Consider the following 16656-nt stretch of genomic DNA (forward strand, 5'->3'; position numbering starts at 1 on the left):
AGTTCACAGTGTACATTGACTTTGGTTTGTTTTGTGAAGTTTGACAAGAAATAGAAGCAATTACTTCCCACTCCTGCTCTGCGCCTTGTGTACTGCCTACCCCTGACTGTGACAGTAATTGAGAGCTGGAAATGGGTTCCACAGTATTATAATTATCACTTTTATATATACCCCCAATTTCATGGGACCCGGTCTCATCAATATGATCAACTCTGAACATATTTGTGAGATTTGAAGATTGTGGCAAGCTTTCCTACAAGGCAGCACCAAGCCACACTCTTCCAAACCGGAAGTTGCATGTGTCAACCCATGTGTGGGCTTGCTCACTCACCCAACAATGTCTGTTAGTTTTAAAGGGATAGTTTAACCTCAATTTTGTTTGTTTCAGCTTGCAATGCAGCTTTTGTGGCTCGGGACACCATTTCAGTTCCTGAATTTGGACAATGCTAATAATGCCAATCCCAGGCTAGGACAGAGGTGAATAATGTCTTGTTGTGAAAAATGACTCCATGGGCCTTCAATAAGTGGAATTTCACCCAAGAATCTAGGTCGAGCTGTCCCTTTACATGTGGCCAACCCACTTGAAGGAGTCACTAAAGTGTTATCCTTGCCGAGGATGCCCCCCCCACCCCTGGGCCATGCTGGCCAGTTTCCATTGCTGTGGGGCTTCCCACCTACCTGTCAGCTAGGGGCTAAATCCTAGCCTTTGTGTCAGCTTGGTGATACGACTGCACTGACCATTGTCCCTTTAGTTAAAATTTGCCATCTCTGCATTTAATTAAAATGTTGTCAATTTAACGTTACAATGTTATTTTGGGTGGCACAATCTTCTGTATATGGTTGTTGCAATGTAGATGAAGATTAGACAGTTGTTGACCTCATTCAAGAATTATTAACCCAAATCCAACAGGCTAATGTCCCTCAAATTAAAAGACATTGACAACATCTCTTGAGATGTGAACAAAAGACAGTAGAGACCATTGCACTAACCTCTTACCAGGTGGTGTGGCTAAAAGCATATGGCCTGTTGCCAGTTACTTGATCTCAAATTCTGACTCTTACAGTCATCTCTTCTCTCTCACACCCAGTGTTTGCACATGCTGATAAACTAGTCGATCTAAGGGAACTATAAGTATGTTATTTAACTCAGGACAATTTTGTGAGAGATGGTTCACAACTAGTTGCAAACCCACAGTCTGAAGATGCATTATATTCAATGCAACTTGTCAACATGTTGAATGTGCCAGATCTATTTAATTAACCAAGATTTGAATATGTTTTAAATTTAAGGTCAGGGAGGCTACATTTAAGCCAATATTAAAACATTTGATTATAACTACATGAAAGATGTTTGGAAGTCATGTAGAGTGTAGAATTGTCAGATGGAGTTTGGCAGATTAAATTCCACCACCACTATAATTTGTTTTTCTACCCAACTATCAGGCTGTTATTCTGAGCACCGCATTGTCTTCCACAAGGAGCTGTGGAGACCTCTTCAGTGAGACTGCCTTGGGGGTTTTACCGTATGATTTTGTTTCTTCCATTTGAAGTAAATGGCAGCTATCGTACTGTGGTGCTTCAGGTACTCCGACCCATCAGTGGAGAAAGCACTCTTTATTGTGTGCTTAATTGTTCCATTTCCAGGGTGGCTATCCTCCCACGGCCCTTGTGAAACCACTCATCAGAATCCACCATCATGCAGCTGGGTGATAAAACACCAACACACACACTTCCTCAGGGTTTAACGATAGTCCACAGTCACTGTGCAAGTTGCTACAAATACTTATAGATTTGATTGAGAGATGACACCTCTACGCATGTAGATGTGATTGAGAGATGACACCTCTACGCATGTAGATGTGATTGAGAGATGACACCTCTACGCATGTAGATGTGATTGAGAGATGACACCTCTACGCATGTAGATTTGATTGAGAGATGACACCTCTACGCATGTAAGATGTGATCGAGAGATGACACCTCTACGCGTGTAGATGTGATTGAGAGATGACACCTCTACACATGTAAGATGTGATTGAGAGATGACACCTCTACGCATGTAAGATGTGATTGAGAGATGACACCTCTACGCATGTAAGATGTGATTGAGAGATGACACCTCTACGCATGTAGATGTGATTGAGAGATGACACCTCTACGCATGTAGATGTGATTGAGAGATGACACCTCTACGCATGTAAGATGTGATTGAGAGATGACACCTCTACACATGTAGATGTGATTGAGAGATGACACCTTTACGCATGCGTTGTAGTTGTATGTCAATTTGTGCACAGTAAGCCAGTTTCCTCTGAATGTTTGACTGTGTATGTAGGTGGGTGTGTATCTCTGTGTGGGTGTTATTCTCTTCTTCGATCACGTTTTTTTTTTGTGTTGTGCAACTGCTCAAGGGCGTTGTGTAATGCTTATGACAGCGACTCAACTGGATAAGTACCATTGAGGATGCCTAGCTTTGCACAGCTCACTTAGCTAGAGTATTTTAGCAGAAAGCAAGGCATCATCTTTTTCAAAGACAATGTCATTTGGGGAGTAGTCAGAGGGTGTTTTTTGTTTTTGTTTTGTTCAAACAAAAAGTGGGGTGACTTCCTCGCCATTACTGTCTAAGTGGAACAGAGGTTTAGAGGGCGCGGTCCTTCATTTGGTAAGTGTAGATATCTGAATGCATTGCGAATATGAAAGGCAATGCATCGCAACTATCTAAAAGATGCAAGCTGTCACATCTAAAAGATTCAAGCTGTCAATGTTACGAAGAAAGTCTAATGATGCATTATTATATATTTTAGTCTATTGAAAGTTGTGTAGTGTACCTGAAGTGTAACATATTATGTTTGTGTTTTCAGCAATTGGATGCTTTTGAATTGATGTTGCTTATGTGCCTCAGTGAGGTTTGTGATAGCTGGAGGAACGATTGCTGGCTAGAAGCTTATTCAACAGACTCTTGTGCTGGGCTAGTTAATGAGTGATTTTCCATGATTGGGTCTCTGTTTAAAGAGAGGTTGTTGAGGACCGGTCTGACTGAATAGTGAGGAATACACTGACTCTGTTGGAGGATGTTGAGGAGGTAAAGAGGGAGGGATGAAGGGATTGGATGGACTTTGTCCTATTGATTTGATAAGGCTGCACTACATTGAGTGAATGGATGCTTTTTGTGTTTGGCTCTGTGAGTAACTGGATCCTCTGGATCTGGCCCTTGTCTGAGATATCATCCTTTGTTAAGCTGTCATACAACGGCCAGATCTGTTGTAGAGGATGCATTGGCTTCTACCTGTTCTCAGTATAAAGACAAGAAAAACCTCAGGTAAGGTCAGAGGTGGATTGGAACCTCTTCATGAATTATTAGTTAATTAAGCCAGCTTTGACTACTAGCAAATTCTGTCTTCCAGCTAACAAAGAACAACCTTTCAACTGACATTATTTTCCATTATGGAAAAAAAGTAATTGCCATAGAAAAGGCTTCACAATTTGGGTAAAAGGTTCCCCTGAAATGTGCACAGTATGAGTAATATAGGCAAGTTCCAAGTCTTAAGAGTTATTCAAAAAAGTGGTCAATTATATTTTGGGCTCAGGTAATAACTTTGGTCTTAGCTTTCACCGACATCATTTCTCTAAGAATTGAGACTGTCTGACTGACTGTTGCAGCTGTTGAAGCTTCCCTTTATGAATCTGCCCTTGCACTGTTGTCAGGGAAATGAATCACAGTTGCCAAGGAAATGAGAAACTGTGTGGTTGACTACGTCTATATGTCAGAGTATAAGGTTAGCCTTGAGGCAGGACTTTCTTTTGAGCAGACCAGCATGCATGGATGTAGTGCACCAAAGCCACCAGAATTAATTAAGAGATCCTTTTTCTCTGATTGTTCAAGTAATTGAATGTTTTGTTCAATATTTTCACTGTGCGATTACAATTCTTTTTTTTTTTTTCTCTGTCTGTCAGAAAGAGAAAGAACAGGAAATAGAGGGGAATGTGGGGAAGATATGCTTTGCTGAAAGATAAACAAAAGTTAGTTATCTAGTTGCCTTGATGCTGTTGGCTGGGTTTCTATGCTCTTATATTAGAGACATTTAAATGCAGCCAGAAGCCCTGCCAGGTCAGATAGTGCATATGTAGTGGAGAGTGGGAGACAGATACATTTTATTAGAACAGCCACATTACACACCTGCCTCAGAAGCTCTATGTGACATGTAGGAGTGGAACTACAACTGGTCATCTATCATCTTGTTTCAGGAAAACCAAAGCATGGTTGTTATGAGACTGACATTGAATTGGTTGGACTGTGACCCATCTGTGGTGTGTAAATGTCTCCCATGCAGAGGATATCACTAGGTAGCATAGAACAACAGTGCTCTGTCTGCCATTCTCAACTGAACCGTTTTTAGCACAGATGTGTAAAGTAAAAGTTAATTGTGTTTGGTTTTGTTGTTGTCTAACACCAGGTGGAAAGTGAATCAGTAAAGGTTTTGGAAGGTTCTGAACAATGGAACTATGGAATCCAGTGAAAGGAGGAAATTCCTGTGCTGACCGATCCTCCACCCTCTGAGACTTGGCGGGTTTTAAAGTCAGCTTCGTTCTTCATTGATATGCTGTTGCCTATTTTCTGGAAAGAAGAGACAAGATCATAACACTAAAACTAGTCATTACCATTATCGATATGTTAGATACTAGCAGTAACACAGGGTTTGCACAACACATTTATAATTTTGGCTGAGCTTCCCTGAGTTTGAACATCGGGGCATAGCTTGTCGAGGTGGATAAGTACTGGTAGTAATGGTACCTTCGTGCCATCTCCGTTCTGCAGCCCTAGCACGGTCCTCAGTACACTGGACACACCCAGCTAGGGAGTAGCCTCTCCTTTAACTCTGCTCTCTACCAAGGCTCGGAGACTCGGCCAGGAAGGGTGCTAGTCCCTTCAGACATTCCTGTCTGTGGTTGTTAGACTGAGCCCTTTTCAGGCACATTCCTTGGCACATGGTGGCGAATACAGGGGGAACTTTTTGAAAAACGATGTAACCCTAGCTCTGCACATATGGTCTTCCCGTAGGACCAGACAAGGGCTGCATTGAGAGGTGTGGGGGGGGGTTGGGCTCTGTGGCCACAGGAGACAGCAGGGCAGATGTAAAGTGCAGTTCAGGCTTCGTGAGACTTGAAATGTAATATGGATATACAGTCATGTCAAAAATGAAGTTGTCTTTGTCTTACATTTTTGGATGGATATTGGAGCTAAATTACAACCACACTCATTAATAAAGTTAACGCAATTTAACAAATCACGCACATTCCATTACTTGAAATAATTTGTACATGACTAAATTCTATTTCCTTAGCTTCACATCACATATTCACAAAAATTATAATCAGGTACAAATTAGTAGAAAATCATTATTGGAAATCATAACCTGGGTGGGTCCAGCTTTAAGCACCTGGTCTGGTTTGGTCTTAACTATATTGATATGTGGTAACACATACAGCTATCAAAAGGTCTTCAGAAGAGAGATTATTGATGTTGATGAATCTTTGAGTGGTTACAAAGCCATTTCCAAGCAATGAGAAGTATTTAATTTCACTGTCTGATGGATCATCTACAGATCGAGAATATTCCAGGCAATTAGCAGCTAGGACAGGTTGTTCTGCCCAAGAACTGACCGAAAGATGCTCATAGAAGTCTCCCCAGGGGACCATCAAGGGATCTACTGGCCTCCTGCCACAATCAATATTGAAGTGCATGAGACAACTGTAAGAGATTGCACAAACATGGCCTACATGGGAGGTCAGGAAGGAAGCCTCTGCTCTCAAAAAATAATATAAAGACAGCAGTTGTCTGGGTAAAGATCAAACCTACTGAAACAATGTGCTCTGGACAGCTCTGGATAAGCCAAAGGTAGAGTTGTTTGGCCGCAATGCCAGACGCCATGTTTGGGGGAAAAAACTAAACACTGACATTGAACAGAAGGTCTTGATACTGACCGTAAAGTATGGAGGTGTTAGAATTATGATTTGGGGCTACTTTGCTGCCTCAGGGCCTGGCCAACTCAGGGCCTGGAATCTTTGAGTCAACCAGGAAATGTACATTCACCTAAAGGATTATTAGGAACACCTGTTCAATTCCTCATTAATGCAATTATCTAATCAACCAATCACATGGCAGTTGCTTCAGTGCATTTAGGGGTGTGGTCCTGGTCAAGACAATCTCCTGAACTCCAAATTGAATGTCAGAATGGGAAAGAAAGGTGATTTAAGCAATTATGAGCGTGGCATGGTTGTTGGTGCCAGACGGGCCGGTCTGAGTATTTCAAAATCTGCTCAGTTACTGGGATTTTCACGCACAACCATTTCTAGGGTTTACAAAGAATGGTGTGAAAAGGGAAAAACATCCAGTATGCGGCAGTCCTGTGGGCAAAAATGCCTTGTTGATGCTAGGTCAGAGGAGAATGGGCCGACTGATTCAAGCTGATAGAAGAGCAACTTTGACTGTAATAACCACTTTTTAAAACCGAGGTATGCAGCAAAGCATTTGTGAAGCCACAACACGCACCATCTTGAGGCGGATGGGCTATAACAGCAGAAGACCCCACCGGGTACCACTCATCTCCACTACAAATAGGAAAAAGAGGCTAACCAAATTTGGACAGTTGAAGACTGGAAGAATGTTGCCTGGTCTGATTAGTCTCGATTTCTGTTGAGACATTCAGATGGTAGAGTCAGAATTTGGCGTAAACAGAATGAGAACATGGATCCATCATGCCTTGTTACCACTGTGCAGGCTGGTGGTGGTGGTGTAATGGTGTGGGGGATGTTTTGTTGGCACACTTTAGGCCCCTTAGTGCCAATTGGGCATGGTTTAAATGCCACAGCCTACCTGAGCATTGTTTCTGACCATGTTCATCCCTTTATGACCACCATGTACCCATCCTCTGATGGCTACTTCCAGCAGGATAATGCACCATGTCACAAAGCTCGAATCATTTCAAATTGGTTTCTTGAACATGACAATGAGTTCACTGTACTGAAATGGCCCCCACAGTCACCAGATCTCAAACCAATAGAGCATCTTTGGGATGTGGTGGAACGGGAGCTTCGTGCCCTGGATGTGCATCCCACAAATCTCCATCAACTGCAAGATGCTATCCTGTCAATATGGGCCAACATTTCTAAAGAACGCTTTCTCTTTATGAGAATTCATAAAGAGAATGTAATGCCATGCATTTCTTTTGAGAATGATCTAGTATAAAGTGTAATATTTCAAAGTAATTTGTTAAATTAGGTTAAGTTTGTCAGTAGCATTGTATATTACTTATCATTTGTCCAAATATTTGAAAAAGTAAAACTTTTCAGGTGGTGTACGTACTTTTTTACATGACTGTAATTACTGTAGAGCTGGGTAAAAAAATCTATATGGCCAAGCATTAGCAGAATTAATTTTATGACAATAAACAGAATGACACAATAACACTTTTATTCTTTTTTTTTTTAACCACTCCTACTAGCTTGATGGGTGTAGTCATTAATATTCACCCAGAGTAGCAAATATAGTTTATTTCAAAACGTCCTATTATTATTTTTTTTGTATAGACAACTTGCCTGCGATCAGTGATCGGTTTGTTCTAATGTTAATCATTTTCATTTTCCTGCTGTAGATATTAATCCCCATCCTGAAACGGCACATCCATTGATAATGCAATAGTCAGACAAATAAGAACAGGGGCTTTGCTTTTACAGGACGTGCACATTGGGGATGGAGTAGAAAGGGGATGCATCAGGCATCAGTGGTAGGCTGCTCTCGTCTCCATCCAAATCCACTTCAGTGGTCCTCCAAGGAGGCATTCAGGGTAATGAGAGCTCCCTGTGGTCCCTGAGCTCCTCCTCTCTCTGTCTGGTTGGCTCTTCTGTGCAGCACAGCTGTAATTAAGAGCTTAACAGTGTGTGCTCTATGATACAGAGTTGCTCATCTTGCCCTCTCCAACGTGTTTTTTGCAGTTATTGTCATCTGCAGGGGATAATAATTACAGTAACCGGGTGATACTTAACCACCCAGTCTCCGGCCACCATTTTGGCTCTACTCATCCACTATTCACCACAGTAGCCTCAACAGGGTGTGGGATTGAGAGGCTAGGAGCCTTTGAATGTTGACACGGATCCTCCTTTGGGCCCTGTCGGCTGTCCACCCAGCTCCTTGGCCCTGCGTTCGGAGTCCTGCCCTCTACACCTACCCGGAAGGTGTGCATGCATTAACAGACTCTTGACCTTAGTGGCAGCATGGTACTGAGTTAGGCTAAGGGCCGAGCAGCTGTTTCACTAGCATTCAGTGTTCTTGCTCGGTGGCAGACAGAGTGAACGGCAACCACTCCCTGCTGTCAAATTGCTTTTACACACACATGTGACACATCCACGTCATAGTGATTTGAAAGTCTTCCTTGCTGTAGTAGCGCATATGCACGCTTTTATCTACACTCCATTCAGACACACACACACAACTTTTGGTTTTATAAAAGCTTTGTGTAAATCTGGTATTATTACACAATCTTTCAACCAAATATTAAACCACTTAATATATATCATAGGACATGCATTAATGTTCTACCTTGTGTTTAATGTATTACTGATTTGAAGTATTTTGTAAAATCACAACTGCACCTATCAGTTTGTAGGCCACTATGCCTGAATAACATTACTGTGATGTACTATCATTACATTTTCACTGTGTCACTTCTCTCAGCTACTCACTGAAATTACAGTACAGAAGTACAAAATAAATACTACACACTTTGCTGCTTTTACCTTAAAATATTTTATCTTTACTTGTGAAAGGCACTATTTTACTAGAGGGAATTTACTATGACTGCATGTTTACATCCCTAGAAATGTGATGTGACTGTCCCATCCGCAGGCAGCATCTGCCTGATCCAGAGCCCAAAGCCTTTCAGCATATGGGCTCTGGAGGAATTACTGGACGATTAAATTTTTTTTATTTGTGGGGATGCTTTAATCCACAAGCCTGGCTAAATCATACTGCACGCTGCGCCCACCAGTAGCACAGGAATAATTAGTACATAGTTGTATTGAGTTTTCTACTGGGTTCAGCAAGGTGAGCAATCCATATGCTGTCTCTGTTTATGACCTTAAGACTGCTTGAGGAGAGGCTGGCAAGTTTAAGAGCAGCGGGACAAGAGAATATTAATTTTGTGTGTGTGTTTATGTAAATGTGCGCACGTGTAGTTGGAACTAGATAACATACCTTAAACACAACTCCCTGGAATGAAATACTATGGCAGTATAAAAGAGGAAATCAAAATAGCATTAGTATTATAGTCAGGGTTGGGTAGGTTACTATTTAAATGTAATCCGTTACAGTTACAAGTTACCTGTGCACATTTGTAATCAGTAATGTAACTTTTTGATTACTCAAACTCAGTAAAGTAATCTTAGATTCCTTTCATATTATGAGGCATTTGAAGACAAATAGGAATAGTGTATAACAAATTGAACACCTTTTGCAGAATGAATCAATGTTACAGTTTCCATAGCTGGCTAAAAACAGAATTAGCATTTTACCTTATGGGTTACATACAGTGCCTTTGGAAAGGGTTTCTAAAACATCGCTTTCTCCTTCAATATGATTGGGCTCTACATTACATCTCTACATTACATATAGTTGCAATTTTACAGTAAACTGTTTTATTTTCGGCTTCCTATAACGTAGCTACTGAAGGTTGTAGTCACCAAAGTATTTGTCTATCCTGAACAAATGCTTATATCTACCAGAACTGTTTTATTTTAGGCTTCCTATTACGTAGCTACTGCAGGTTGTAGCTAGCGAAGCTTTTGTCTGTCTTGAAAAGATCCTGAGTCATAAAATGTTTTGACTGTGATGGGAGGCGAACGCAAGACCTGTTGTTCTGTAGTCTGTGTCTCTAACCTCTACGCTATTTAACAAGAGAGTCAGTCAGTCAGTCAGTCAGTCAGTCAGTCAGTCAGTCAGTCAGTCAGTCAGTCAGTCAGTCAGTCAGTCAGTCAGTCAGTCAGTCAGTCAGTCAGTCAGTCAGTCAGTCAGTCAGTCAGTCAGTCAGTCAGTCAGTCAGTCAGTCAGTCAGTCAGTCAGTCAGTCAGTCAGTGACAGACAGACAGACAGACAGACAGACAGACTTCTAGGCTGGCTCTGCTTAGGCGGTCCGGCAAAAATAATGGAATAAAAAAATCTTGGTTTACATTTTTTCTTTTACATGAATTTATGATTAAATCATTTAATGAGCATACAACCTGGACGTGGAAAATAATAATGTGGTCTGATGAGTCTTCTTTCACCCTATTTCTTACATTTAGTTTACATTTGGAGAATGCCAAAGGATCTCTTCAACCAAATATTTCTTTAAGAATTTGCATCAATAATTCTTACTCTGAGGAAATAAGCTGGAAGGCTTACTTAAAGAGAGTAGATGTTGTGATTGCTTCACTAACAGACATTCAAATGACCCATTCAGCAATTTACAACAACCTAGTAATTACTATTTAGTGTTCAAAACATGGACCAGATGGTCATGTCAACTCCTAACTTTATGGCACTATGGAAAATTACCCTCATTAGCCCTAGCTGGTGCTGAAGCTGGTATCTCACTTGCCATCCCAACAACATCTCAGTAGCAGAGCACAACACTGTTATTGTAGTTGTTGTACTATCTACACACTGCTCAACCCTGTTAGGATTATGCAAGGAAGTTTATTTAGTGTTTGTGTTTCTATGATGTAGTGGTTTGGGATTTCTGTTTGATACTCTAGTAGGCTAGTGAATATCAAAGTTGCTGTCAATTCCAGTCAATTGAAAATGAAAAGTTCCAAATTTAAATTCGTTTCTAAACTATTTTTTGTTGACTAGACTTTAAATAGAATTGTTGGCTATCATACATAGAGAGGAGGCCTGGGATGGGGCACTTTGTTCAGGGGTTATGAAACACAATAGGGCTGCACTGACCCAAAGCAATTCTCTAGCTTACTACTTTTTTCTTATTTCTTCCAGTGTTTTCTTTTTCCTTACATTTGAGATAAAAGGCATAACACATGCATAACACATGTTAGTTGTTGATTATTCAGTGTAGAAAGAGTGGAACATTGTTACGCTACTGTATATGATGGCAGTAGTTCTTATCCAGCCCCAAACCAGCTACATCTTGAAAGGGAAATGACCCAGTCATGATGATTAAATCTATTTACTTGTATGCATGCTCGTTATCTTTTAACGATCCACATTCATTTTCTAAGAATTTCGATTCTGTAAATGTTCCCATCCAGGACCATTAATTGTGTGTATATCACATTACAAAATGGATGGCTCCACTTGTGGCTATGCGACACAGCATTTGTGGAAGTGAATGTAAAACACTTGTGCATGAAAGGGCCCAGCTTTTGACTCACACTTTCGATCTTGCCTGCACTTCCTGTGTTCATCATAAACACAAGCTACAATAAATAGCTGAAAACAGCCTGAGATAGCATCCTGTTAATGTCATTATCTTTCAGCGGCTACCCCTACTGCACCTAGCTAATTCAATACCAGAGAATTATGCCTTTGGGGGAGGGGTGGGGGGGGGGGGAGAGGAAAGAGCGTTATCTAATTTGGCTATAGTGCATTGCTGCACATATTTCAGAACAGACAGCTGAGTAAAGTATGGACATGATCCTGTGTAGTGAGCTGAAGCTGTGGTAACCTGATTAGGGTAGACTGAACACTGTTGTTGAGTGAAATGCACTTGTTTGCTGGATAAGTCCTAGTCCATGAAGTTGACCTTTTTACATCCATCAAATGGAAAAACAACAATTCATAAACGAGAACTGAGAGCAGTTCGGGTCTTGTGTAACTTTGCAGGCTAGGACTCTGGTGTCACTGGTTTGGTCTGAAGGCCACAGTGTTGTTTGTGTAGTGTGTGGTTTAAGGAGGTGAGGTTTCTACTGTCTCTAGTCTAAACTGGTCTAGTCAGGTCTGAAGGCCTCTGTTATCTGGGATGGTCCAGTCTGGTATAACATGGTTTAAACTCTGGTGTCCCCCATCTGGTCTAAAGTCCTCCGTTGCCTGGGATGTGCAGTGGGCGTTGTTAGACTGGCAGTCTGACTGTTTCTGTTGTTGCCGTGGCTGCAGATCCATCTTTTTGACTGAACCTTTAGAAATAGTATCTCTGTGGCTGATCTGCATGTGTTTTTTCACTATACACTCTTATTGGAGGTTTGCTTGTTGCTTTCCTTCATCCAAGCACATTTATATCAAAGCCTATCTTCGGGTGAATCTCCCATTGTGAATCTCCATGTCCCTTAATGTTTCTCGTTTTAATAAACTTTTTCTGATTTGATTAACCTACAGCCCCTCTACCTACTTTTTAATGAACTTTCGACATTTTCTGCCTTTGTTAAACCATTATTTCATATAAATGGTCTTACTTTTAAATAGGTCATGATTATTCCACAGGATACGATTTTGTGGTTGAAACGTTGTGGTTGAAGTCTTCCAGGCTGTTTTTGAACGTGGTCTAACATTTTATTTTACATTTAAAATATAAACATTAAAATATTAAATGTAGATCACCACACTAATTGCTTTATCTTATTTTGTCAAAAATAATAAACATAAAAATGGTTTCTTTGTCTATGTAAAGTTAGTTAATGGGCAATGTTTTTGTGTGGTCTCCCTTATGCAAAGATACACTACAGGAGTTTCCTTACCATCAGCAGTTTGTGTCAAACATGCTACCGCAGAAACACTCTGTAACACTTGTCGTGGTGTAGTGTTGGAGGAACCAGGCGCAGGCAGAGATCACGTTCGTTGGTTTATTAAAACAACAAACAACAAACCGAACACGAACGGAAAACAATAACTACTCTACTGAATGAAAATAAAAGTGCGCAACAATGCGTCTTAACAACTAACATACAAACAGTAGCACAAACAACACTCACCAGCATACAGACAGCAACAGCAACAATGATCCACAATGTGGGGAGCAGAGGGGAAACATATATACACATACAAACGAGCTAGATTGGGACCTGGTGTGGAAGATGGGAAACATGTGACAGTCCGGGATGTGTTCGTGAGAATATGGGAACTTGTGGAAATATGGCACGGTGGCGCTGCTGCTCACCGCACCATGACAGTACCCCCCCCCAAAGGCCCGGCCACCGGACGGGCCAAGACGAACCCCAGCCCAAGGGAGGGGGGGCGGGGCAGCACAGTACCCCCATCGGCACAAACCCGCCGAGGGGGCGGAACAGCCGAGACTAACCAGGGTGGCGGAGCCGTCGGGACAGGCCGGGGAGGCAGAACCGGCCGAAGATCAGGAGCCGGCGGAGGGTCAGGGGCCGGGAGAGCCGACGGAGGGCCGGTGGCCGGCGGAGGGTCAGAGGCCGGGAGAGCCGACGGAGGGTCGGTGGCCGGCGGAGGGTCAGGGGCCGGGAGAGCCGACGGAGGGCCGGTGGCCGGCGGAGGGTCGGAAGCCGGGAGAGCCGACGGAGGGCCGGTGGCCGGCGGAGGGTCGGAGGCCGGGAGAGCCGACGGAGGGCCGGTGGCCGGCGGAGGGTCGGAGGCCGGGAGAGCCGACGGAGGGTCGGTGGCCGGCGGAGGGTCGGAGGCCGGGAGAGCCGACGGAGGGTCGGTGGCCGACGGAGGGTCGGAAGCCGACGGAGGGTCGGAAGCCGACGGAGGGTCGGAAGCCGACGGAGGGTCGGAAGCCGACGGAGGGTCGGAAGCCGACGGAGGGTCGGAAGCCGACGGAGGGTCGGAAGCCGGAAGAGCCGAAGGAGGGTCGGTAGCCGGAAGAGCCGAAGACGGGTCGGTAGCCGGAAGAGCCGAAGGAGGGTCGGTAGCCGGAAGAGCCGAAGGAGGGTCGGTAGCCGGAAGAGCCGAAGGAGGGTCGGTAGCCGGAAGAGCCGAAGGAGGGTCGGTAGCCGGAAGAGCCGAAGGAGGGTCGGTAGCCGGAAGAGCCGAAGGAGGGTCGGTAGCCGGAAGAGCCGAAGGAGGGTCGGTAGCCGGAAGAGCCGAAGGAGGGTCGGTAGCCGGAAGAGCCGAAGGAGGGTCGGTAGCCGGAAGAGCCGAAGGAGGCGCCGGGGCGGCCGGGACAGGAGAGGGCGGTGGCAGCCAAACCCCGGCAAGCTCAGGCGGTGCAGGCCACTCCTCCTCGGCCTCAGGCGGTGCAGGCCACTCCTCCTCGGCCTCAGGCGGTGCAGGCCACTCCTCCTCGGCCTCAGGCGGTGCAGGCCACTCCTCCTCGGCCTCAGGCGGTGCAGGCCACTCCTCCTCGGCCTCAGGCGGTGCAGGCTGCTGCCACTGGCAGGAAGGAGGCGCTGGCTGCTGCTCCAATGCAGCAGGGGGCGCTGACTGCCGCTGCTGGCAGGTAGGAGGCGCTGGCTGCTGCTCCAATGCAGCAGGGGGCGCTGACTGCCGCTGCTGGCAGGTAGGAGGCGCTGGCTGCTGCTCCAAAGCAGCAGGGGGCGCTGACTGCCGCTGCTGGCAGGTAGGAGGCGCTGGCTGCTGCTCCAAAGCAGCAGTGGGCAATCGGCGCCGTGGCGCAGGGACAGGGGCGGCGGAAGGCCGCGGAGCAGGAAGCGGTGTGCGCCTAATTGCCAGCCTACAGCCTGGCCAGCCTGCACGGGGTCGAGGAGGCACCGGACATAGAGGGGGCGCCATCGGGACTTCCCCCGGGCACCCACTCAGCCCCCCCCTAAAATTTTCCTGGGGGGACCTCGGACCAAGCGTTGGGCACCTCGCCCTCTTCTTCCTCCGGCCTCGCCTGCGTCCTGTCCTTCCTGCCTCCTGCATGTCCTGCAGGAGACCCTTCACCAGCTCCCCTTGCTCTTTGGTGAGGGGCTTGACCACTCCATACTGGTCCATGCCCCACAGCGGCACCCCGAACCCGTCTTGGGGCAACCCCCAGCACTGCTCCCCAAGGGGATCCTCCTCCACTCTCTCATAGACCGCTTCGTCATCATCTGAGGAGAGGGAGTCAGACCCCCAATCGCCCCTCCAGGTATATACCCTCTCTATATAAAACCAATTGAAATAATAGTTATGTTTATTGTTTTAATGTATCCATAATTGCAGTGTGGACTTAATTAACATGTAAAATACAGAGATGAATGATAAATAGGGAATGGTAAAACATTCCTGGGAATCTTAAAGCAGGCAACTATAACTGAAGTACAGACATCACTGTTAATGCATCCCCAGTTTATTTATTTTTCTTCCAACTTTGATGGTGCTCATGTTACATTAATGCACAGCTCACCCATGCATTCAAAATGAACCATGTCTCACTTCCAAACACAACTCATGAAGCAACGAAGCAAAACTTTACTGAGCCCCCTTCAACCTGTTGTCATGGCTCCAATGTGTGTATCACTGTTGTGCTCCTGTGCCTCATAAGTACAGCTTTGCAAATTGTTCTGCAAAATGTCTTTTTTGAAGACTTTCATGTGAAGTTCAGAAGAATTGAGTTGTGTATGTATTTTCACTGGTGTTTCACTGGTGTCACAGTCAGTTCCTCTCCCATGGGTGCAAGGCCTAGCAAATGTTTATCACAACACTGTCAACTTATGTATTCTCTTAACTGTATAGAATATAGCAAATTCATTACATAATTTTATTTTGCTTGCAATCATGTTTTTCAACAATAAGGGTAATGTTTGTCACACAAACATTACAATTCAGCCTCTGATTACGAAATATTTTTTTCAATCTTTCTTTGTGCCAGACTGCGTAAGCGGAGCCGGCCTAGAAAAGCAAATGTCTCTAACCAAGCTACTGTTGTTAAATAGCATAGTGGTTGGAGATGTGGTCTCATGCAGGCGCCTGGTGTTTGAGCCTCACCACAGTCTAAATATTATGCATTAGGGTTTGTTCTGGATAGACAAAAACGTGTCTGGCTACAACCTTCAGTAGCTACGTTATGGTAAGCCTAAAATAAAACTGTTTATGGTTATATTGCAACTATTTCTGGTGGATTTTCAAAAGTATGCATCCATGCATGCTTTTTGCAATCCCATACACAGTGAGAGAGGAGGGGTCTCTACCATTCTCTCGTCTTTTCACTTGACCATGAAGTCAGTTATCATCTTCTATATTGATAGTTATTGAATCAATGTCATTCACGAATGAAAGAAAGAAAAACAAACATTGTTGTAAATTATACATTTACCACCACTGTAAAATATGCTACACAAATTTAGTCTTGTTTAATAATTTGTTCACTCGTAGTTCACATAGCATAGTGGTAAGCTATTCAACTGTTATTGTATGGACGAACATCTAAAGTAATCTTTGTACCAAAGTACACATTAGTTCTGTTAATGAACATTCTGTTGCCCAAGTTATTACAGCAATAAAATAATGCCTGAGGTAAATGTTGCATTCCTGCTGTTTAAATAGCATAAAGGGTAAAGACACAGTCTGACACATAGAAAACCACGGATCAAATCCCACCAGGGACAACAACATTCATCCCTTCTATTTGCGGCAGAACTAGGCTTGCCTAGTTCCTTTTCTGGTTGACATTTTCTGATGTAATTCAGTAATTACATTTGTTGCCAACTATTCATTATCAACAGTGTTGATTAGTTGTTGTAGTCCTATAGTTTTTTGCAAATGGTTATGCTTGATATAATTAG

At 43.9% G+C, this 16656-nt stretch overlaps 1 protein-coding gene across 4 annotated transcripts in view; it reads left to right on the plus strand.

The window, feature by feature from the left end:
- The window catches only part of adcy7 (adenylate cyclase 7), a 65914-nt gene that overhangs the window by 12731 nt on the left and 36527 nt on the right, over positions 1–16656 (plus strand). The window contains exon 1 of one of the 4 annotated variants that reach the window (XM_034288219.1): positions 2445–2662. The exons of the other annotated variants lie outside the window; for them this stretch is intronic. The gene's annotated coding sequence lies outside the window, so the exon portion shown is untranslated. Of the gene's footprint in view, positions 1–2444; positions 2663–16656 lie in introns of those variants that run through there. 4 annotated transcript variants of the gene reach the window in all.

The sequence above is a fragment of the Esox lucius genome, chromosome 2, assembly GCF_011004845.1.
Source record: "Esox lucius isolate fEsoLuc1 chromosome 2, fEsoLuc1.pri, whole genome shotgun sequence".
NCBI lineage: Eukaryota > Metazoa > Chordata > Actinopteri > Esociformes > Esocidae > Esox > Esox lucius.